General features: G+C 34.3%; 1 protein-coding gene across 2 annotated transcripts in view; it reads right to left on the bottom strand.

Moving 5' to 3' along the window:
* Window positions 1-25,906, bottom strand: part of LOC111418340 (discs large 1) — a 439,942-nt gene that overhangs the window by 334,291 nt on the left and 79,745 nt on the right. The gene's annotated exons all lie outside the window — the stretch shown is intronic.

Raw genomic sequence — 25,906 nt, 5'->3', positions numbered from 1 at the left:
TAACTTTTATCAAAGTTAACCTATTTTTTTTACGTACAATTAAATGGTGTAATAAAAACTATAGCATTCTATTTAAAATAATGAAGTTATGGTCTACTTCCAGACTGGAAGTGGCAGAAATCTTGAAAATATTTTAGATTGAAAGTTCCGAATGAACAACTTAGTTAGTACTTCCGGTTGCCATATTTGATCCAAAAGTTCACAAAGTCTTTAGCATATAGTCCTATAGCCACATACCAAGTTTTAAAAAATTATCTCAACCCAAACTGCGTTAAAATATGTTTGTTCGGGTTTTTTTGAATTTAGACAACTGTGCGACGGGTAAGAGTCCGCATGGGGCAAGATTCCTATTCAGTTTTATTCTGTAGGCGGTATGTGTGATGGCAACACTTTAATGGTCTTTAATACCTACCTTTAGACTACATCTGTCAACGTTCGTTCCGGTGTTAGTATCAAACAGTCTTGGAAATATGAGGTATTTTTATTTTTCGTTGCTTTGCATGTAATATTTGAGTAGCGTGTGGGAAGGTGTAGTTTCTTACTGTTGCCAATCGCGCCAACAAGTAATTTTCCACTAATTTCTACGTACATTTGTCCGTCATTTATGTGTGGTTTAGGTTTCTCATTTCATTGTCAGATGGCTATACCGGGTTGTTGTTGAAAATATGACCATTTGGGGCAAGTGTCCTATTCCGCTGTGGGGTAAAAGTCCGCGCGGACTCTTGCCCCAAATTCTTGCATTTTCACGAATGTTACTCTAATAAATTTGGTTCCACGTTTTTTTTTGTTAATTTTTAGGAATTACAAGCGTAAAACCGAAAGAAAAACTGTACTGAAGAAATTTTGGAGCTAGCTAGAAATAAATTATGTCAGGGAAATTCTATTCGAAGCGCTGCAAAGGATTTGGGAGTAAATGAATCTACTTTACGAAAGCGACTTAAGTCAGGGACGAGTGCAACTTCCCTTGGACGATTCCAGAATGTTTTCACTGAAGGGATGGAAAACAAATTAGCTGAACACTGCTTTCTGATTACGCAGAAATGAACAATGTAAACAATCCTTTCTCTAAAGTGTTAAAATTGACAGGGAGGGACTGGGCATACAGATTTATTTCTAAACACAATCTCTCTTTAAGAACGTCAAACCCTACTAGTCTAGCGAGAATTATGGGTTTTAATCAAGTGCAAATCAATGGTTTTTTCGATAACTTAGCCAGCCTGTATCAAAAATATCAGTTCAGTGACCGTTAGGACATATGTAATATATTTTAAGTTTACTATACTACCGACCAAATAACCAAGCGAAGCCAAGCGCACTTCGTAGTAGTGCTGTAGCTGTTCTGTTCTAAAATTCGAAATTAGTAGCTAGGGGATATCAGATCATAATGATATCAAGTGGATGATTGTGAACAATTGTCACAAGACCAGACTTATCATTCAGTGTATCATATCTCAGCAGATACTTAGATAAATCCACAACCAATACATGGAATGCAGGATTATGTTTTAATTTGTAAAGGAAAATTAAATGGTAAAAATGAATTAGTGGGAATGTGCGATGCGGACTGGTGAATTGATCATGGTGAAAATTCCATAGCGTGGCATTGTCGCAAACAAAATTGTAACATTTTCGTCAATGGAGGCGGAGTACATTTCGGCGGATACAGCAGCTCATGAATTAGTAAATTAAAGGGAATACTGGCCGAGATAAACAACAACAGATTTGCTAAGTTAAAAATAGACAATACCAGTCCAATCTCAATGATAAAGACATGTGAAAACTCTAAAGGATCCAAACATATCGATATTAAATATCATTTTATGAAGGACTTATATTTAAAACAAGAAATAATAATACTCTACATCACTTTAACATAAAATGTTGAACAAAAGTCAATTCTAATAAATCAAGCTTAAAGCCTTTTTCGCATTTATGAATGAGATTCACATTTTCATAATCTATTTTATGTTTTGTTTCTACTACGTATTAATAAACGTTTGAGTTTTCTTTAGTTTTATGTTTTTGACTTCGCTTTTCAAGCTTTCTTCCTGTTTGTCCAACATAAATACAATGAAATGTTATACTTTGAGAAGATTGAACTTGATATAAAAGTGATAGGATTGTATATGTTTTTTGTTTTTTCAGGTTTAACATATAGTGGATCTGTTTGAATATGTACTTTTCTAAAAAGATTATTTATTATTTTATTAGGGAATCCATTCTGAACCGCTAGATCATGTAGGTAATTATATTCCTTGATTTTGTTATCTTCTGACAAAGGATATTTTAAGAGCCTGTTTATCAAAAACCTAAAATTGGCTACTTTTTGGTTGGGAGGGTGGGCAGAGTCGTCGATGAAAAAAGCTTATTAGTTAGTTTCAGTGTGATATCTATTGGAATGTTAGAATATAAATTAGTTACGTCGAAGGAGACTATAATTTTGTGTCTAAAGTCTATATTTTTTATTCGTTCAATAAATTGATAAGAGTTTGATACTGTATATTTTGGTTTGAAATTTGTTTCTTTAAATATGTTTAACATGAAACTAGCTAGTTTATATGTAGGAGAACCTGTAAAAGATGTTATAGGTCGAATTGGCATTTCTTTCTTATGTAATTTGGGTAAAGAGTAAAGAAAATAAAGAGTAAAAAATATTTGTTATTTCTGTTTTTTAATGATGGTGTTATCATATTATGTATGTGTTTATGTAAGACATAATTATTGTTTTCCATAAAATTACAGATTTTGCGTATATATATCTCTTTATCAAGGATGACTATACCAGCTCCTTTGTCAGCTTTTACGAAAATTGCATCATTTTCCTTGATTTTATTTTTGATGGATTTTATGACTTTGTTTTGTTTTGATTTGTTGTTGTTTTTATTGTTTGAGGATGTCGTTTCTACCTTTTTCAGAAAACCAATGAGATCATTTTTAAGGTCAATACTGTTAGGGTGATTTTTGATTATAATGTCAAATTCTATGGCAATGTCGGAGAGTTTGGGTTTATGTTGTATGGCGAATTTATATCCTTTATTTAAAAAAATCCGTCTCTGGTTTATCAAAGTTGATGTTAGTGTAATTTCTGATTTGATCATTAATACCTGTGCTGCTTTTAGTTTTATTCTCGATTTTTTTGTTGGTTTATTTTATAAAATGTATTGGGCTTAGCACGGCTAAACCCGAATGTTTCTAGTTCTAGGTCTAGTGTTAGTTCTAGTTTTACACTAGCACTATCACTAGAACTAACACAAGACCTAGAACTAGAATCATTCGGGTTTAGCCGTCTTGAGAGACGTGCGGATAAACCCAAATGTTTCTAGGTCTCGGTCTAGTGTTAGTTGTAGTTTTACACTAGCACTATCACTAGAACTAACACAAGCCCTAGAACTAGAATCATTCGAGTTTAGCCGTCTTGAGAGACGTGTGGCTAAATCCGAATGTTTCTAGCTCTCGGTGTAGTGTTAGTTCTAGTGGCAGTGATAGGTAGCGCTAGTTAGCATAAGATGTTACTATGTTGTATATTTTTATTGAACTAAAACTTTCTAGTTCTAGGTCTAGTGATAGCTCTAGTTTTACACTAGCACTATCACTAGAACTAACACAAGACCTAGAACTAGAATCATTCGGATATAGCCATACTGAGCGTCGTGCGGCTAAATTCGAATGTTTCTATTTCTCGGTCTAGTGTTAGTTCTAGCTTTACATTAGCACTAGAACCAACACAAGACCTAGAACTAAAATCATTCGGGTTTACCCGTCTTGAGAGACGTGCGGCTAAATCCGAATGTTTCTAGTTCTCGGTCTAGTGTTAGTTCTAGTTTTACATTAGCACTAGAACTAACACAAGCCCTAGAACTAGAATCATTCGGGTTTAGCCGTCTTGAGAGACGTGCGGCTAAACCCGAATGTTTCTCGTTCTCGATCTACTGTTAGTCCTAGTTTTACAGTAGCACTAGAACTAACACAAGACCTAGAACTAGAATCATTCGGGTTTAGCCGTCTTGAGAGACGTGTGGCTAAATCCGAATGTTTCTAGCTCTCGCTGTAGTGTTAGTTCTAGTGGCAGTGATAGGTAGCGCTAGTTAGCATAAGATGTTACTATGTTGTATATTTTTATTGAACTAAAACTTTCTAGGTCTAGTGTTAGCTCTAGTTTTACACTAGCACTATCACTAGAACTAACACAAGACCTAGAACTAAAATCATTCGGATATAGCCATACTGAGCGACGTACGGCTAAACCCGAATGTTTCTATTTCTCGGTCTAGTGTTAGTTCTAGTTTTACATTAGCACTAGAACTAACACAAGCCCTAGAACTAGAATCATTCGGGTTTAGCCGTCTTGAGAGACGTGCGGCTAAACCCGAATGTTTCTAGTTCTCGATCTACTGTTAGTCCTAATTTTACAGTAGCACTAGAACTAACACAAGACCTAGAACTAGAATCATTCGGGTTTAGCCGTCTTGAGAGACGTGCGGCTAAATCCGAATGTTTCTAGTTCTCGATCTAGTGTTAGTTCTAGTGGCAGTGATAAGTTAGCATAAGATATTACTATGGTATTTATTTTTATTGAACTAAAACTAGAACTAACACAAGCCCTAGAACTAGAATTATTCGGGTTTAGCCATATTGAACGATGTGTGGCTAAAAATCTTTGTAGTTCTCGGTCTAGTGATAGTTCTAGTTTTACACTAGCACCATCACTAGAACTAACACAAGACCTAGAACTAGAATCATTCGAATTTAGCCGCACGTCTCTCAAGACGGCTAAACCCGCATGTTTGAACTCAAGAAATTTGCATAATTGTCAATTTTTTCAGCATACCTTGCGTTTATATGACATACATGTGTTAGCTGAATGTTAAACCAGAATATAACAAATTTGATAGATATCGTTTTAAAAATAAGGCCGTTATAACCTAACAAATTTCTAGTCCTTACTGAAAGAGCTTTATTTAAAGGGTTCTTTCGGATTTCGGGTCTTTATAAGAATTTAAATGAAAATGTTTGGCTTACACCATTAATTCCATAATAATCGAAAGAATTCAAATTACATTGTTTTGTAAAATCAGAATTGGTTATATTTGTGTATAAAATAAACTCGTATTTAACATTTAATAAATCCACGAGCTAATTAAATTTAATTAAACAGATTTCTCTAAATATGACATTATAAGACCACAAACAAACAATTGTTACATTTATTGTTTAAATATTCAGATTATCTCAATACCATGTAAATTTGTAAATAAGAAAAATAAAAAATTTTAGCATGATTTTAGTTAAAAAAACCAAACTTAGATCTATCTACTATATTTTTGTTTTAAGTAGTTAATTAGTACTTCCTATTTAATTAAAACTATGATGTTAAAACATTCATCGTATACATATAAAAAATGCTAATTATGACCAACACGAAAAAGCTTCCAGTGTGTTTTGGGAAAAACTCTGTAATGCTGATTTTCCGACGAAACTTTGATGTTAGTGCGGTTTTAACACGGTTGCTACATATTACTTATTGTTAGAATAAATATTAATTAAACTAAATAATATTTGGATGAAAACTAAATTAGAATGTTCAACAATTCCGTGAATATATATCACTCCTAACAGACGTCGATTTTAATTTAGTATTCTAATTTCAGGAAGAAAGAGGTGCAATAAATCTTTTATCGAGTGGATTCCCAGAAGTTTTGCTTACGATTATTGGGACCGGTTCTTGTAAAGCTTGAAAAGCTCGAGTTCGACGGGGCACTCGTGTTGTCTATTTCTTTTTGGGCAGTAAACTACACGGCGCTTGTACGTGCAAGTCGGATCGACGTGCTGAAACGAGATTATCCCAGACTTCTTTCGGGCAAAAGAAGGAACAGATGGATGGTTCGTGGAAATCCTTCCCGTGTAGTGGTCCGATATTCAACATGTCTGGTAGTTTGTCGACGCAGAAACGATCACTACGAGTTACAGTGATATAAATCACACGGGAACTGTAATTCCATTACTTTGAAATTTTCCTTTCACTTTTTTTCGCCGGGTAATATTTTACGTCTATTACGTCGTCTTATCTTTTCAGACCGTTTCAACAAAGTTCTAAGTAAAATAGAGAACGCCTGCGGCCCTTTTGAGTGGACACGAAAGCAAAAAGTCCCTCGGCCGTCGTCGCGTTATTCGGTTTTGTGCGAGCACAACTTTTAAAAGTTTCGTTTGGGGACGCAACCCGAGATAAACTCCGAAATAGCCAGGCGTCCTTACCAACTTTTTGCCCCACTTTTGCGTCCCCCGTCCTTTTACAAAGTATACTAGTGTATTTTTCATATTATGTCCTAAATTTTTGATTTATCGTGACTCACGATTCGTGATACGTATTTATCATTGAAAACTTTTGACGCGATCCGTACAACTAGTGCACTGTTATATCATATTGAACAAAAGTCGAATCGATATCCCGTTGGAAACAAATCGGAACAATGAATACGCCAGTTCCCAATTTATGCACTAGTTCGATTATAAAACCAAACGAATCGAGTTTTAGGGATTTTTAGGTAAATTCAAAATTTGATCGGAGACAAATAGCAAAATTGCCTTTCAGTTAGTCATTATAATGAATAAATTGAATACTTTAGTTCGTTCAATATAAAATGTATGGAATCGTAATTAATTTTTCGACGTAATTTATTTCAGGGTTGATTTGAGTTGCGAATATGTCAAAGCGTAGGAATTAATATTATTTGGAACGCACCATATTGAATTAAATGCATAAAACGTTAATGGTAATACAGTAAAACCTCCATATAACGGATTAATACCAGGAAGGGCTTGTTCGTTATAGATATAATTTTAATAATGTTTGGGAAATTAATATGAAACTCTTAAAGCCTCTGTTTGTTTTATATTAAATGTATGTACTTGGTACCGGTTTCGATCAATTAATAATCATCATCATAACTTTATCATTAAAATTCATTCCAACTTACAACCTGAAACCGATGGAATAATACGTCATCCATAAAAGTTGGTCATAAAGATTGGAAAAAGTATTATTCATAATCAAGTGTTATTTTGTTAAGATTAGATACTAGATATTGAGCATAAATCGCCAAATCTTAAAATGTGACGTTTTTATTATGAAAATCGATTGTATCTCAACAGTTAAAAGTTATAGAATGAAACTTCATCTATAAAAATTGATCATAACAATTCCAAACATCATGATTTATAATCAGATTCAATCCTGCTAAGATCACTTCATTGATATTGACCATAAATAACCAAAATTTTAAAATAAACAGTTTTTATTACAAAAATCGATTGTAATTCAAAAGCTAAAGCTCAGGGAAGGAAATGTTGTCCATGAAAATTAATCATAACGATTCCAAATATCATTATTTACAATCAGATTCAATTTTGCAATAATAAGCTTCTAGATATTTAAACAAGAATCCTCAAAGTGTTAAAATTAACTAACTTTATCATTAAAATTCATGCCAACTTACAACTTGAAACCAATGGAATAAAACGTCATCCATAAAAGTTGTTCATAACGATTCTAACAGTTATTATTCATAATCAAATTCTATTTTGTTAATATCAATTACTAGATATTGCGCATAAATCGTCAAGTCCTAAAATGTGACGTTTTTATTATGAAAATCGATTATATCTCAAAAGCTAAAAGTTATGGAATGAAACTTTATATATAAAAATTGATCATAACAATTCCAAACATCATTATTCATAATCAGATTGAATCCTGCTAAGATCACTTCATAGATGTTGATCATAAATCAACAAAAACTTAAAATATAGCGTTTTTATTGTAAAAATGGATTGTAACTCAAAAGCTAAAACTCATGGAAGGAAATGTTGTGCATCAAAATTGATCATAACGATTCCAAAAATCATTGTTCATAATCAGAATCAATCGTACTACGATCACTTCATAGATATTGATCATAAATCGCCAAAAACTTAAAATATACCGTTTTTATTGCAAAAATCATTTGTGACTCAAAAGCGGAAACTCATGGAAGGAAATGTTGTCCATGAAAATTGATCATAACACTTCCAAAAATCATTATTTATACTCAGATTTAATCTTGCAATAATCAGCTTTTAGATATTTAAACAAGAATGCTCAAAGTGTCAAAATTTACTAACTTTATCATTAAAATACATGCCAACTTACAACTTGAAACCATTGGAATAAAACGTCATCCATAAAAGTTGTTCATAACGATTCTAACAGTTATTATCATAATCAAATTCTATTTTGTTAAGATCAGTTACTAGAAATTGCGCATAAATCGCCAAATCTTAAAATGTGAGGTTTTTATTATAAAAATCGATTGTATCTCAAAAGCTAAAAGTTATAGAATGAAACTTTATCTATAAACATTGATCATAACAATTCCAAACATCATTATTCAAAATCAGATTCAATCCTGCTAAGATCACTTCATAGATATTGATCATAAATCAACAAAAACTTAAAATATAGCGTTTTTATTTCAAAAATCGATTGTTCAAAAGCTAAAACTTATAGAAGGAAATGTTGTTGTCCATGAAAATTGATCATAACGATTCCAAAAATCATTATTTCTAAGCAAGTTCGATTCTACAATAATCAGCTTCTAGATATTTAAATAAAAATCCTGAAAATGTCGCACGTCTCTTAAGACGGCTAAACCCGAATGTTTCTAGTTCTACGTCTACTTTTAATTCAATAAAAGTATACAACAATCTAGCGCTGAATAGCAACTAAAAGACCTAGAAATTATAAACATTCGGATTTAGCCATCTTAAGAGACGCACGGCTAAACCCGAAACTTTCTAATTCTAAGTCTAGTTTTAGCTCAATGAAAAGTATACAACAATCTAACCTTGGATAGCAACTAAAACAAGAACTAACACTAGCATTAGAACTAGCACTAGACCTAGAACTAGAAATATTCGGATTTAGCCGCACGTCTCTTAAGACGGCTAAACCTGAATGTTTCTTGTTCTAGGTCTAGTGTTACTTCTAGTTCTAGTTCAATGAAAAATATACAACAATCTAACCCTCGATAGCAACTAAAATTAGAACTACCGTCCTTGATTTATACATGGTATAAACAACTCGGGAAATAACCCGAATTTATCAATGAAGCTGTATTAATATGATCAAAACGTTTTATTGGTGTCAATTTAAAATTGTATATATAAAATAACACAAAATCAACAAAATTAGATCGCAATTTTTAATCGAACCATGTAATCGCATAGAGATCTCGTATATAAACTGTAAGTATCTGTCAACTCTTGTATACAAAGATGGGGCCCCAATTCCGCATCCCCAACCAGCCGTAACGATTCCAATTTGTATGTTTTCGCAGACAACGGGGCCTCCGCTGTCCCCGTGACAAGCGTCTCCTTGCATCGTATTTCTGGCATCCTTCGCACAGAGCATGTTGATTCCTTTGGAATAAAAGAAACCGCATTCCAGGTCGGATATCGGTGTCACGTACAAACACTGCAGTTGCTTATTGTAAGGAACGTTTACTTTCGCAGAGCGACCATCCATGTATTTAATACCTTGGTAACCAAACCCCAACACCAAACTTAAATTACATTTCCCTTCTTTCATCATTTTCTCGTAAATAATAGTATTAGCCAATTTTAAATAACTAACGGCTTCGTTTTCGCGAATTGGACTCGCTAAATGAATCACGCAAACATCGTGTCGAACACCTCCTTTTCTTGTATAATTCGGATGTTTGATTGAGTTTAAAACACGGGATGTTTGAACCATTTTACTTCTTGCAAACGTACTTCCCGCTTCTATTGATATATCATCTTTCGCGCAACAATGAGCTGAGGTTAAAACTATCTTACTGCTTAATAAAGAACCTTGGCACCACACCGTTTTATCAACGTATAACGTCACCAAGTATGGATACGCTTCTGATATGCAGCTAAATCCACCCACAATTCGAGTCTTTGCAATTCTCGCAGAATCATTTTTTGATTTACCCACTGTTGATTCAACGAAATAAAGTGTTGTTAGGAGAAAAGTCAAAATCATGTCAAATTAGATTTATAAAAAAACAAGTTACTTAATCTTAATTTCTTTTATGTATGCAATTATGCAACAAGTGTTTTATGTATCTATGAGATATTATGATTTTGTTGTAAAGATTTTTTTAATTTTTAAAGAGTCTAATTAAAATTTCTTTCATTTAGAACATAAAATATTCCTGAAAAGACTGATTAAAAAATTAAATAAATCTTTCTGCGCTAACCCTATTAAATAGGAAGCATAATGAACTCTCCATCTCTTTCATATCTACTAGAGACGTTTTATGGGGATCTCTCAGTTCAGTTACAGTTTTTAAGTTCAATTTTTTTCAGATTTACGATGCAGTTGAACGACGTGAATGGTGGAACTTTTAGAGGCATGTAATTGTGTTTTTCTTAGCTTAACCTGAGTTATTACTACCACAAACTCCTCTGTTATTACCATTCGTCGGGATTATAATCTCTCCCGCCTTTTATACCAGACGTTTTTAATTTATTCCACAAAAAGACGGTAATTTCTCGAATATTGAATTTGAGATGAATTTCACAATGTAAGTTTCGTTTTAATCTCAAAATACTTAAACAATAATTAAATCGTTCGAATTTAATAAACGTCAAAAGCAACCTCAAAGTGATCCTTTTCAAATGTGTACTAGTTAACCGTTGAAAGAAATCGAAAAAGTACATTCAAAGATTTGGAACGTTGATAGATTGGAAAAGTTGCGATGCTCAAAAGAATTCCACGTCGGGTTTGAAAAGAGTTTTCGTCCGAACAAAGGGCTATTAAAGATTTCTTTTGGACACTCCAAATTTCTTATACTTACAAATTGACAATTAATTATTAAATATTATCCAGTTTATTATTATTATTACTATTTTGTGTTGCACTTTTCACTTTTATTAAAAAGTTTTTTGTTACAAAAAATATTTCGCTTAAAAAAATTGTTCGATACAAAAACTCCTCAATAATTTATTATTTTAACGTTTCACTTATAATAAACACGCGAATCACGTCCGAAAACATCCCGTTCATTTTCAGGGAGGTCCTGAAACGGGACGCGATTTCCCGCGGACTGGATCTTGCTCCATTTCATCCCCACATTTCCACCAAACAACGCATGCGCTGAATCTAAACGCTATCTACCGTCAACATGAACAAAACAAATTTGATTTGTATAAATCAAAAAGTATATATTTTTTTATTTCAAATTCAATTTAGAATTGTTTGCCAACAACGAATCTAGTAAATAGATTAATTTACAACCACTCCATACACATCTGTCATATTCACGTAGATATTCCCCCAAATTACTTGGGTATTTATGTCAACCGGTATTCGCGTTATGAATCCCTTATGTGCGTGCTAGAACATGTCCGATGCAGCATCGATGTCAACTCAAGCGTTCTGACGTTGCGGCTAAGTGTACTCATAATAGATGTGGACACACAAATGTATATTGAAACCACCATGCTCCGATTAGAGATATCTAAGAAGATATTTATGGACATCCATTAAGATGGATCAAATATACATTTACTCCATCAATATTGACTATACATATAGTGAATTTCACTTAAGATGCAATATACATAATATTTTTCCATAAAAACCAGGGCATACCTACTTGCTTTAACCAATATAAAATGACACTAAGACTAGAACTAACGATACTGTAATTCATAGCTCTAGAAACGTTAAGTATCTAGGAGTGTTTTTTCAAAGATATGACCATGACAGAACACGTAAAGGAAGTAATAACTAAAGCAAATTTTATGTGAACCTAATTAGTACTGTCCAAAGAAAATCTCGGAAAGGATGGCAGAAATGGGTTTGCGGCTGGCCATAAAAAAGACGGAAATGATTATTCTGAAAGGAATTTCTTCTTCCCATCATTGAAGGACATAGAAATAACGCTGGGTTAAGTTAATTGGTCAAATACTTAGGGGGTGTTCCTGGACAAAGCCCTTCGAATGACCAAACACATAAGAAGGATAACAGAAAAGACAGCTAAATTAATGCCTAAGAAAGAAGGACCTTGCCAAGCACGACGTAACGTCTTGGCTACCAGCATAAGATCAATACAAAAAATATGCTAATATGTTGAGATGGATTGGAAGAAAATAAGCCATAAACGTGACATCTGCATACCGAACCTGCTAGAGCAAGAGAGAAGTGAAAATTGGAGAAGGGAAAAAGGAAAAAAAATAGAGACATAATGTATGCAAGTCAAAAACCCAAAGGGAGTATTACACCACCCAGGCAATTACCGGACATGGAGTATTCACGTCGTATCTGAAAGAAATTAAAAAACTAGAATCAGATCTGTGTTGGTTCGAGGAACACCCCCTGGCACACGAGCTTTGGGTGTGTTAGATTTGAGAGACAGAGAAATGAGTTGGAACTGAAGGTAGGACTGAGATTCGAAGAGAAAAACGTAGTGAACCTCGTAATAAGGGGTTTTGAGTTTTGATGGACGTGACCATCACAGAATACGTAGAGGAAGTAATAACTAAAGCAAATTTTATGTGAACCTAATTAGTACTGCCCAAAGAAAATCTCGGAAAGGATGGCAGAAATGGGTTTACGGCTGGCCATAAAAGAGACGGAAATGATTATCCTGAAAGGAATTTTTTCTTCCCATCATTGAAGGACATAGAAATAACGCTGGGTTAAGTTAATTGGTCAAATACTTAGGGGGTGTTCCTGGACAAAGACCTTCGAATGACCAAACAGATAAGAAGGATAACAGAAAAGACAGCTAAATTAATGCCTAAGAAAGAAGGACCCAGTCAAGCACGACGTAACGTCTTGACTACCAGCATAAGATCAATACAAAAAATATGCTAATATGTTGAGATGGGTTGGAAGAAAATAAGCCATAAACGTGACATCTGCATACCGAACCTGCTAGAGCAAGAGAGAAGTGAAAATTGGAGAAGGAAAAAAGGAAAAAAAATAGAGACATAATGTATGCAAGTCGAAAACCCAAAGGGAGTATTACACCACCCAGGTAATTACCGGACATGGAGTATTCACGTCGTATCTGAAAGAAATTAAAAAACTAGAATCAGATCTGTGCTGGTTCGAGGAACACCCCCTGGCACACGAGCTTTGGGTGTGTTAGATTTGAGAGACAGAGAAATGAGTTGGAACTGAAGGTAGGACTGAGATTAGAAGAGAAAAACGTAGCGAACCTCGTAAAAAGGGGTTTTTGAGAAGGATTATAAAGGCGAAAAGACAGGAAGAAATGACTTAGAGAACTAAGCATTGAACAGGAAGAAAAATAACTTACAGGTGAATTAAACAAATAAAAAGGTGAAATAGTGAAATGATTCTAAAAGATGGCACAAATAAAAAAGAAAGTAATAAAGAAAAAAGAAAAGAAACTATTGATCTCTCATTAGCAAGTTGACAAGGGTAGATTTAAAGGCTCTGAGAGATAACCTCTTTAGGTCATCAGGCAAATCGTTGTAAAGTACAGAAATCTGGTACGTAAATGATCTTTTGACCACTTATAGGCGCTAGTTAGCATAAGATATTACTATGTTGTATATTTTTATTACACTAAAACTAAAACTAACACTAAATCTAGAAATATTCGGATTAAACAACCCGATACTTTTAGTCCTAGGTCTAGACCTAATTCTAGATTTTCACTGGCACTATCACTAGAACTAACACAAGACCTAGAACTACAATCATTCGGGTTTAGCTGCACGTCTCTTAATGTGATGGGTGGAGCAATATTAGGAATGAAGCTATCATCAACTTCATAGTAACAAAACCAAAAGCTATTTTTGTGGATTTTATAAATACTAAGGCACACCGCAGAATATTTGTCTAAAAAATTAAGCGAGGTGATTGAAAAATATGGACCTGAAACATTTTTCTGTGTGATAGGGGACAACGATGCAAATATGCAAAAATCTTTTAAACATATCCAAGGAAAATACACTCATATAATTCCTTTAGGATATCTAGCTCACACTTTTCATTTACTTTGTCGGGATATACCAAAATCTAACTCTATTCGGGAATTTATGGATAATTTAACTGCAATTGCAAAAAAGATCAAAAACGTGCATATTTTGAATGGTTTATTCATACAAATTAATAAAGACAGGAAACTGAATATTTCGTTAAAATTGCCTGGTGTAACACGTTGGGGTAATTCTCTGGCCTGTCTCGAGTCTTTTAAAAAATCTGAAATGTCTCTTCAGCATCTGGCTGTAAAAGAAGAATCATCTGAAGTGCTACCAGCAGATATGAAAAGAAACTTATTAGATGATCTAACATTTTGGCCTAAAATTGATAAGATTATTCGAATACTGAAACCAATTGTGGAATGTTTAGAAAAATTTCAAACTCAAGACAAGAAAATTTACTCCAGAACAACAAATTGATGCAATGGACTTCATATATAAAGTATCCGTGGATATGAACGTTGATTCTCTGGATAATGTTATGACGGATTTAGCACATTACCGCTCAAAACACAAATATGGTTTAAAAACTTCCTTTGGAGTTGTATCCACTCTACATCTCCAGTTTTTTGGTGGAGAGGACTGTGTGGTACAATGTCATTATCAAAAGTTGCAATAAGATTTCTAACTGCTCCAGTTTCGTCAGCAGAAACTGAAAGATCATTTAAAACTTTTTCGTTCATTCATCATAAAAGAAGAAACAGATTGACAGCGGAAAGAGCTGAAAAGATTAAGTACATATCTCACAATTGGAAAATCAATTTCGAGTCCAATAAATCGGAACAACAACCAAAACCAAGTACTTCATATTCTGCACAACTTCCTTCAACTTCAACTCCTGATATTGTTGACCAAGAGTTTGAAAGTTCCGCTTCTACTTGCACGACGAGAAATGAAGATAATGATGTTGTGACGAGTCTTATGGACATGGAATCAGACTCATGGTCAGATACCGACTCAGACACCCACATGGAAACGAGTCACGACATCGACAACTGAGACTATTTTGTTTGGTTGAAAATTAACATAAATGATTAACATTCGTTTATTATTTTGTGCTTTTTATTTCGATTTATTCAGTCATTTTTACCTTAAATTAAAAAAGTAAGTTTACTTGAGAATATACCGGGTACATGGTATTTACCCAAATTGCAATATACCCAGTATTTACCCATTAGGTACATACCGGGTGCATCTTTGGGTATATACCCAAATTTCAATATACCGAGTATTTGCCCGTTGATGTTTGAGAGACGTGAGGCTAAATCCAGATATTTCTAGTTCTCGCTCTAGTGTTAGTTCTAGTTTTGCACTAGCACCATCACTAGAACTAACACAAGACCTAGAACTAGAATCATCTCGCTCTAGTGTTAGTTCTAGTTTTACACTAGCACCATCACTAGAACTAACACAAGACCTAGAACTAGAATCATTCGGGTTTAGCCGTCTTGAGAAACGTGAGGCTAAATCCGGATGTTTCTATTTCTCGCTCTAGTGTTAGTTCCAGTTTTGCACTAGTACCATCACTAGAACTAATACAAGACCTAGAACTAGAATCATCTCGCTCTAGTGTTAGTTCTAGTTTTGCACTAGCACCATCACTAGAACTAACACAAGACCTAGAACTAGAATCATTCGGGTTTAGCCGTCTTGAGAGACGTGAGGCTAAATCCGGATGTTTCTATTTCTCGCTCTAGTGTTAGTTCAAGTTTTGCACTAGTACCATCACTAGAACTAACACAAGACCTAGAACTAGAATCATCTCGCTCTAGTGTTAGTTCTAGTTTTGCACTAGCACCATCACTAGAACTAACACAAGACCTAGAACTAGAATCATTCGGGTTTAGCCGTCTTGAGAGACGTGAGGCTAAATCCGGATGTTTCTATTTCTCGCTCTAGTGTTAGTTCCAGTTTTGCACTAGTACCATCACTAGAACTAACACAAGACTTAGAACTAGAATCATTCGGTTATTATAAAGGCGTTACCTTTTTCCAAGCAAAAGTTTTCGTTTGCAAAACTACCCAATGCCTGTACTATTAAGCTATGTTGCATTTTATATTTGACAGTGCAAGTATAGAATATATAATATATTGCGAGTTATATAAAATTCCCGGCTATCGTATAAAAAATTCAAAAAATTATCAAATATAACCTTGGTAACCTTGGTTTGGGAGTATCTATGTAACCAGTTTTGCTGAAAGATTGAAACAATATTGTCCAAATCATAAAATTAAACTGTTTTTAGTAATACATCTGTTCTACGCGATTTAAATTGCAATAAAAACTAAGTTTCAGCTTGGAAAAGTCTTAGAAATCTGTTTGAATGATGATTACAATAATTTTATTACAGAAATATTCAAGCATGTCGGATTGCAGAATGATACAATATCAGATTGCAAAAGAAGTTTTGGAAAGGAGTTTGAAGGGTTACTCAAGTGTTTAAATGCAGATTCAATTTGAAAATCACTTTGTAGAAAGGTTAAAGTATCTAATTGCAATAAGATTTAAGTTCAAGTTTGTGAAAAAACTTGGATATCACTCTTATGATGATTAAAGTATCTTGCATAGAACTTTATGTCCCAATTTAATCATGCCAGTATGCAGAAAGATTAAATATCTGGTTGCAACAATATTTAAGTTCTATTTTGGAAAAAGATTTGGAAACCACTTATTAATAAAAATAGTACAAAGCACTATACTTTAAGGAATTAAAACTGGATAAAATTTATTTTAAAATGCTCTTAATTTGATCGTAATATCCCAATTACTTCTTAGTGGAGAAATTATAATTAAATTATAAAAACCAAGAAAACTCTAGATTCATCAACGACAATAATTTTCAAGGTTGTTTTATGTGTAATGTTTGATGTGGTTTAAAAAATCATATCTCAAAATGTTTTAAAACAATCATATTTAATTAAATTGTCATAGTGTTTTGATTTGATGTTAAACGGAAGGAGCTTTAACAGCCTGTTACGTCACCACGCCAACCGATATCTAAACGAGCACACTTTTGACGTGAAAAGTTGTTTTGCGCGAATTCCGAGGCCATTAAACTTTCGCAGTAAACCGCGGCGAGCTCCCCGAACTTGCCAAGTTATTGATTGGCTAAGGATTGTTTCAAAACTAAAACCGTTCCGCCGCCGCCGGGTAAATTTCAAGTTTTCGTTGTTCTTTCCATCGTATACGAATTTTCCGCATCGCACGCGCCCGAATGAAAAATTATCGAGAACGCGCTAAGGTTTTGTTATTTACATTCCCCGCATTTCTGAGTTGTGTACTAGCATTATTTGCCACGTAAACGGATTTTCCTATCTGCAAATTTAGCCTTAACTCCTCCTTTACCTCAACCCTCCGCTACGCTTTCCCTCGTCGCCTTTCGGGTCTAGCACTAACTTCGTAATTTAGTTAGAAGGACCCCCGTTTGATCAAAGGGCTCATTTGGGCTGTGAGCTTTTTCTATTCTGAAAGTTAGTAACTTGACAAAGAACGAATTTTGCTAAATTCGACAACAAATCAACGAGCTTTTATCGAAGCTTTCTTTTATTTGTTAGTTACAAAGTTTTTGTTTAATAATTAATTAGAATTAAATAAGATTTGGACAACTAAAATCTATGTAACAAAATTAACTTACAATTTCAAATCGAGCATTCAATTTAAAGAAAAGTTTTGTATAGCAAACTTTTTTACTTTTCTAAATGTTGAGAAGTTATGCAAAAAAGGAATATAAAGGTTTCGAAAACCAAGTTTTTTAAGGAGCAAAAAAGTTTATCTATTTTGTTGATTTAAACTTTGCAACTTATAATAAAGAGTAAGATTTTGATTTAATTTTTGGTTCAAAAAAGAATTCACACACCGTTGAACACAAAAAAAATGCGAGGTACAAAATCTAATTTTAAACTATCCTGGTGGAAATTTATCCGCGAAACTAATTTCCCTCTACAGCAATTATCGAGCCGATACTAAAGCCCGGTTTTGCAAAAATCCCGCCACGTCCGCAACAATTACGGCTGCGTGAGGCGCACTTTCGCATTTAACTTTTAATTGGACCACCACCATTCGACGATCCTAGTGGCAAAGGTAAAAGCTGTGTTGGACTCGGCGACGATGAACTTTAAATATTGTTGAAAAGGGGTTACCGGCGAAGCTCGGCCGAGAAACCCCGGGTCACGATAGCTGAATACTCAACAGTGGACGGCGTGGTATTTCAAGAATTCACGGTAATTACAAAAGGGGTAGCTTCACCTACCGGACGTGAATACAAGAGACTGCATTCAAATCGATGGCGGTAACCCAGCTACCATTCAAGCAAAAACCCACCTCGCAATGAGAAAATTATCGGCCACTGGGGTTATTTAGGATCTATTTAAAACCGGAAATTGCCTCCCATTGATAACCGTTACTTTCCAATCTAATTAAATTCTATTTACTTCCAATAATCATCTCCTCTTTCACGTGTAAACGTGGAATCAAAAGGTTTTTCTTTTTTTGGAAATACCCAAAACCAATTTTTCCAACAAATATCAAGCCATTTATTGGGAAACCTCAATGATATAAATCAATCGGGTTTCTGGACAGTTTCCAATTGCTTTGATTCATCACCGTTCGGATAACAAACAAAGAGGTTAAAAAAACGTGTATAAAAAGATTCGATTCAATCGGTTTGTATCAGAGAAATGATAAAACCAATCCGGTCACGTAAAAGACGAACGGCGCCATCTGTGTTTGAGCTTTAAAATCCTACATTAAATGAAACGTGTGATACAAAATCGATTGAAGTAAAAGTTAAAGAATAATGAAAAAGATGGAAAGTATGCAACAGATGTGTTTTCCGTTTATCTTTGATGTATATGTTACTGTAAAAGCCCGAACATTTAGCAACTCTGAATGGTACAAGTCCGAAATGTTCTGTGATCATCGTGCATTTCGAACTTTTACCATCGGTAAATCTTAGGTTTTACCGCAGAGACACGGTAAATGTCGAAAATTAGACACGTATCGACGTGTTCAATACATGTCTTCGTACTCGTAGGCAGTCTGCAGCCCCCGCTACCCATACCACCTCCCTTCACCGTCCCAACTCGTCTCAATCGACCGTTTCACACGTTTGAAAGTGCGCATTTGTTTTGATTGCTGTTTGTTTCTAATGTCCGAAAGTAATTTATGAATCGAAAGTGATATTAATTGGATATATGTGAGTGTTTTCTCTGAGCGCGGAATATATGGTGTGCATGCATAGAATGTCCTCAACACACCATTAAACGTGTAACAATAAAAGTTGCCGTAATACACCATAATTCACATCTCAGGTGGTACCATGCCTACCAAATTTCGCAGAGCATATATGTTTCTGTTCAATTTTTTACTAAGTCCACTATGTGACCCTCCCATGTTCACTTAGAATCTATTATAATTCCCAGATACTTTATGGAAGTCACGATATGGTTGAACTGAAGGGGTCGGGAGAAAAAAGTGCCAAGCATCATTTTGGCCTAACCGAATTTAGCAGTGCTGTCTATGAGTAACTTCAACAAACTACAAGCAGCACCGTTTAGATTTCAATGATTGCCGTTAGATTGCTCTGTATTTGCATTGCATTTTATTACCTCAACTGGTTGTTTGCAAAGTTTTGGGGAAGACAGTGTCAAGCTCCTCATGAGAAATAGAGGGAAAGAGGAAATGTGTTAGAAATCTTAAAGATTATTATGAAAACCTAGAAGACTTGTATGAAGAATTTGATGACAGTGACAGCGATCCTAATTATTTAGCAAATGATGAGGAAAATGATGTTTCACGTTTTGAGGTGAGTGTTGCTTAGCATTATTTAAATCCTAACATATAACTTTGCGTAACGTAGGTTAGCATCATGTGTTATAAGTGCATGCATATAAGTATTATGGTACTTTTAAGCATAAACAAATTAATGAACAGTTATTTTACATCAAAATAAAGTGTAACCATGTTGGAAAAGTGTTTCTAATAGAAATAAATCAAAAAGTAATTTTTGATGGTTGGCACTGTGTCCACTTCTGACTCCGGTAAAAAGCCCAAGGAAAAGGAAACGTAAGTCACACATGAAAAAAGTTGAAATACCAAAATCGTACCAGACAAAATTAGGAAAGAATGTACCAGGCAGAACTTTAGGTGAGATGTGCAAATGCCCCCTAAAATGTCATGAGAAAGTCACTGAGGATCAAAAATCTACTATCTTTAATGCATTTTGGGATATGCGGAATTTCAATAATTATGCAAAACGCGTATCTTTTTGGATGCATAGAAAAAATACCAACCAAACGTCGTTACTGCCAAAATCCAGAGGGTTCTTACAAACAAAACACTTTCATTTTTAAGATTAAACTAAAAAATGGTTCATCTCTCAGAGTTTGCAAAAAATCTTTTATGAGCATTCGCGGTCTACAAAATTCAAGAAGTAGAATCAACAACATTATTAGAAAAATAGTTTCAGAAGTATCCATCTTGTGACAAAAGGGGCACCCATGATACAAGGCCGAACAAGATTTCTGCTGAAGCAGAAAATGGTGTGCATAAGCACATCAAAGCGATACCCAAATATCAATCGCACTATAGTAGAAAACAAAACCCAAATAAAGTCTATCTGGCTTCTGATATGACCATTAGAAGTTTATACAATGACTATTACCTAAACTTTTGTGAAGAAAACGAACTCCGCACAGTTAGTGAGGATAAGTACATCGGCTTCAAACTTCCAAAATCAGACACATGCAGTAAATGTGACAGCTTGCAAATTATCATTGATGATGCTAATGCTAGTGACGAACAAAAACAAAATGCAAAAATACAAAAAGAACTCCATTTACGTAAGGCTGACAGTGCCAGAGAAAAATTGCAAAATTACACTGCTGAAAGTAAAGAGACACCCGGTGAGGTGCCACCAAAACTGTGATGTGGACCTGCATTTTAATGCAGGAAACTGTGAACCTATAACGTAGGTATCCATAACTGCACTTCTGGACAAGGTTTTATGTTCATGTGGGATGAATCAGTTGGAAAAAGGGGTAGTGATGAAATAGGAAGCTGTATTGTAAAGTACTTATTAGTAGCAAATGTCCACGCAAGTTAGTTGGTAATATTTACCGACAACTGCGGAGGACAAAATAAAAATTGGAACATAATGTCGCTTTGGTCACACCTTGTAGCTAGTAAACGTTTTGAAACAATAGAACATTACTTCCTGATAACTGGGCATACTTATCTTCTATCAGACCGTGACTTTTCAAAAATAGAAAAGTATCATACCAAGCACTGCCAAAATGTGTACAGTCCTGGGCAATGGAGAGAGATAGCAGCAAAGTGTGGAACAAAACACAAGTTCATCGTAACATGCATGATGAGCGAGGATTTCCTCGATTTGTCTAGGGTGCAAGAGACCTACTTTAACACAAAAAGCAAGTTTTGTACAGATGGTGTTACTCCTCCACGATTTTCCAAAGCTATTTGCTTTAAATTTGACAGCGAAGAACCTTTTCAAATGAAACTCAAACGCTTGATGAACGAAGAGTTTTTAGTGTTGAACCTAAAGAAACGTGGAAGGAGTTCTATTCCAGCACTACATTTAAAAAGAAATGCGCCCAACAAAATCAATAAGAAAAAATTAGATGATGTCAAATCCTTGATGCAATACATTCCTCCCATCTACCATGGATATTACAATGGCCTACAGTCTTCTGCTGAAGTAGACGACCAAAAGGACGATGTTGTGGTAATATAGGCCTATTTGGAAAGTACCTTTTTGGTTAAGAGTATTTTTTGTCGATTTTTGGGGAAAAAATGCCAAGCAACATTATTCAGTGCATATTTTTCTATACAACCATTTTTATCTTATAATAGCGTTTTTTTACCTACATCTTCACTTTTAACGGTATATAGATACATGACCTTTGTATTAAAAAACTTTGGTTTGTTGTCTGCACTAAAATGTTATTTATGGATTTAGCCAAACTTTCAACTTGCTTTATCTCAAAACAACAAACATGATGCTTGGCACTTTTTTCTCCCGACCCCTTCAACTGTTCTCGATTAAAAGAAAAGTGTATAGTCTGCGTCTTCGACTGATTAACACTAAGAGAATTCGCTATAAACTAGTCAAAAAGAAGTGTACGTGACCTCTCGGATTGTCTTTTAAGATCATCGGGTAGTTTGTGTACATCGATGGTAGTCGTGTCATCAGCATACAATATAATGTTCGTATTCTGTGAATTCCTATAATAGTAAAGGTCCGAGTGCCGATCCCTAAGGAACTCCACACTCAACAAGCAGCTTTTCAGATATTTGTGCGTTGTTAAACATATTGAAAAGAATTTCTCAAATAAGAGCCCAACAAATCTATACCTCCATCTGTAATGTTGTAATTGCGAAGCCTCCACAAAAGCAGACCATGGGATACGCGGTCGACAGCCTTGGCTAAATCATAAAAAGAGGTTTCCGCAAATAATTTATTCTCAAAACACCGTTGGATGTGACCGGCCAGTGCTCCAACCGCCGCGATTGTCGATTTACCCTTCCGGAATCCATATATTGCGCCGGTGAAGGAAGGGTATAAAGAAATCAAGTACTACGTTTGTTACGACGACTTATTTAACATTCTCGAAGAATCGCACGTTGCTGTTGGACCCGATGGAAACACAACAATTCTTAAGGAATGTAACCGCAAGTATAAAAATGTAACAGTTGAAGCTATTATCACATATTTGAAGCTATACCAACCTTGTGTGGAGTATATACCAAGCTTGTTGTGGAAAATTCCGTGAGATGTGGTTTTCGAGATAATGGTGGACGAATTTAATGCCAAAATTAAAAAAAAAACATGTTTATTACACCACACTCTGAATAAAACCCAAAAAATTAACATTTTTACAGAAATACAAAATTAATAATAACATACCTGAGTACAAGGACAAACGCTTATAAAATATAAGCTGTAGAATCCCAAGAGGTCACTCGAGTCTGGTGTCACAGTTCAACGTAGAAAGCCAACACAAATCAAGACCAGACTCGAGGAACGCTCACAATTTAAATCCTCACTTATCACATGGTACACAAAATTCAACGTTTAATCCAAATAAACGCCAATACAAATGCGAATATTATGTTTCAAGCTTATACTTATCATAGTGGAGTGAACTCACGTTGTCAAATAGATCTAATAGATCTACAAACTAACCCTGATGGAAATTATAAATGCATTTTAGTTTACCAAGATTATCTCATTAAATTTGTGATTCTTCGTGCACTTTAATCTAAACGCGTAGCAGAAGTTGCAAACCATCTTTTGAATATTTCCACCACTTTTGGAGCTTCGAACATCCTTCATTCCGATAGTGGTCAAAAATTTTGTAACCAAGTTATTGAAAGTTTATGCTCTATGTGACCCGAACGTTAAAATAGTACATGGAAAGCCCAGACACAGTCAGAATCAAGGATCAGTAGAGCGGGACAATCAAGACATCGAAAATGTATTGAGCACGTGGATGGAAACAAAGCAGTTAACAAAGTAGTCAGAGGGTTTGAAATTCATCTAGGCAATGAAAAATAGAGCATATCACGAGAGAATAAAATGTTCATGGACATTACAAGGTCAGCAGTACCTAAAGACATGCTTGAAACAGTAACATCTGAGAAAGAAGATTTAGAAAATGTATTGCATGCGCAAAAAAATATAGAACAAAATATTAACGTCGAAAATGCCATTAAACAAAATAAGGAAGATAACCTAAAAAGGACATAAACAGAAACACTGTGAAGAGTAAAAGACAACTAGACGAAATGATTATTAAATTCAATAGAAAATGCAACTCAATCTCAAGAAGTTTTTATAACTGAAGAGCCAATATTGAAAAAGAAATAATCTATCCTGGCAATAAGAAAAAATTCAAAATTCATTTTGGAAAACCAAGCTGAAAAAATGAAAGCAACGTCAGCAAATAAATATCAATAAGTTGGCCAAAATGTAAAACATTGACAGAGCTAAAACTGACCCAATAATCAGTCTTAAATAGTATTCTAAGAATTAAGAACTAAAGACAATGTATCGAAGCGGGTAGGAAAATGATTAACAATTCATAAATCCTATTTGTCCTTGCTAGATTATAAACGTTAGTTAATTGTTTCTGAAGAAGTCCTCACATCCTCACATTTACCAACTCATGTTGGTAAATCTTAAAATTTACTAGGTAAACTTAAGATTTGCCGTTATTCGGACTTTTCCAGTAACATGTACAACAAATATTAAGTTAGAAATTGATGTTTCAGTCTTCAGTCCAATTAAATGTACCATTAATCCAAAATTTTTCACCGTTAATTTTCCTCTATATGTTTTCCTCTTACAATGTATTTTAATACACTTAACATTTAGCAAAAAAAACTAAGAAAATCTTTCTCAAATCTCAAACCAGACAAATGTTATTAAAAACCATATATTAGAATGATATTAACCATATTTAAGAAACTTTTATGAACATATTAATTGTTACACACAAAAGTTGTGAGATCCATATTTTAAAGGAATTTAAATTAAAAATTAGGATTATCTTTTAAAAAGAATAAAACTATTAATCACGAAACAAAAACTATATTTTATAACATCCTAGATAACATAGGAAAAGCATTTTGTTTACTAACAACAACTTTCCGATGTTATTCCGAAATGTACCCCTTAATTTTTCCTTCGTATATTAAATTAGCCACGATACATTGAGTTTCACTTAAATCAACATCGGATTGTCCTAAAAAAGTTAAAAGCTAAGTAAAGCGTCTCTCATTACGATTAAACTGCAATGATTCTAGTTCTAGGTCTTGTGTTAGTTCTAGTGATAGTGTAAAACTAGAACTAACACTTAACTAAATAGAGAACTAGAATCATTCGGGTTTAGCCGTCTTTAGAGACATGCGGCTAAACCCTAATGATTCGAGTTCTAGGTATAGTGTTAGTTCTATATAGCAACAATGCTAGTGTAAAACTAGAACTAACACTAGACCTAGAACTAGAATCATTCGGGTTTAGCCGTCTTTAGAGACGTATAAGGTTATTTCTACATAGTAACAGTGCTAGTGTAAAACTAGAAGTAACACTAGACCTAGAACTAGAAACATTCGGGTTTAGCCGTGCATTTGAGGATGCACTCCTAAACCCAAAACTTTCTAGATTTAGGTCTAGTGTTCGTTCTAGTTTTAATTGTTATACAGCGCTAGACCAAGAACTAGAATCATTCGGGAGATGTGTGGCTAAACCCAAATGAGTCTAGTTTTAGGTATAGTGTTAGTTCTACATAGTAACAATGCTAGTGTAAAACTAGAACTAACACTAGACTTAGAACTAGAAACAATCGGGTTCAATGACGCACGGCTAAGTGTCGTCTAGTGTTAGTTCTATTTTTAATTGTTATGCAGCGCTACACCAAGAACTAGAATCATTCGGGTTTAGCTGTCTTTAGAGACGTGCGGCGAAAGTTTAACATGATAGAATGTTACATATTAGAAAATAAAGTAAATTTTATATAAATTTTTAGTAGTGTAATTTTTAGTTATAGTACCGTAATTTACAGGAAACTGTAAATTTAACTTCTTTGACGACACCAAGGTTCGTAAAGCGCATTGTACCGGTACACGACACTACAAAAAAATTTATTTTTAGCTCTATTCTAAAACAATAGACCTATCTAACCCCATATTTTTGTAATCAGAAAAAAATAACGAATTAAATAAGCGAATAATCAGTGGTTGCTTTAAAAAAACGAAAATTGTCATCATATCTCAAAATCTAAAATCGAAATTTTTTTTTGCTACGTCATCAAATTCTTTGTAAAACAGTGTCCATATAATGTCTTAGTT

This window comes from Onthophagus taurus, chromosome 3 (assembly GCF_036711975.1).
Source record: "Onthophagus taurus isolate NC chromosome 3, IU_Otau_3.0, whole genome shotgun sequence".
Classification (NCBI taxonomy): Eukaryota; Metazoa; Arthropoda; class Insecta; order Coleoptera; family Scarabaeidae; genus Onthophagus; species Onthophagus taurus.
Note: the sequence above shows the minus strand (reverse complement) of the source record. Positions and strands in the feature narration are given on the sequence as shown.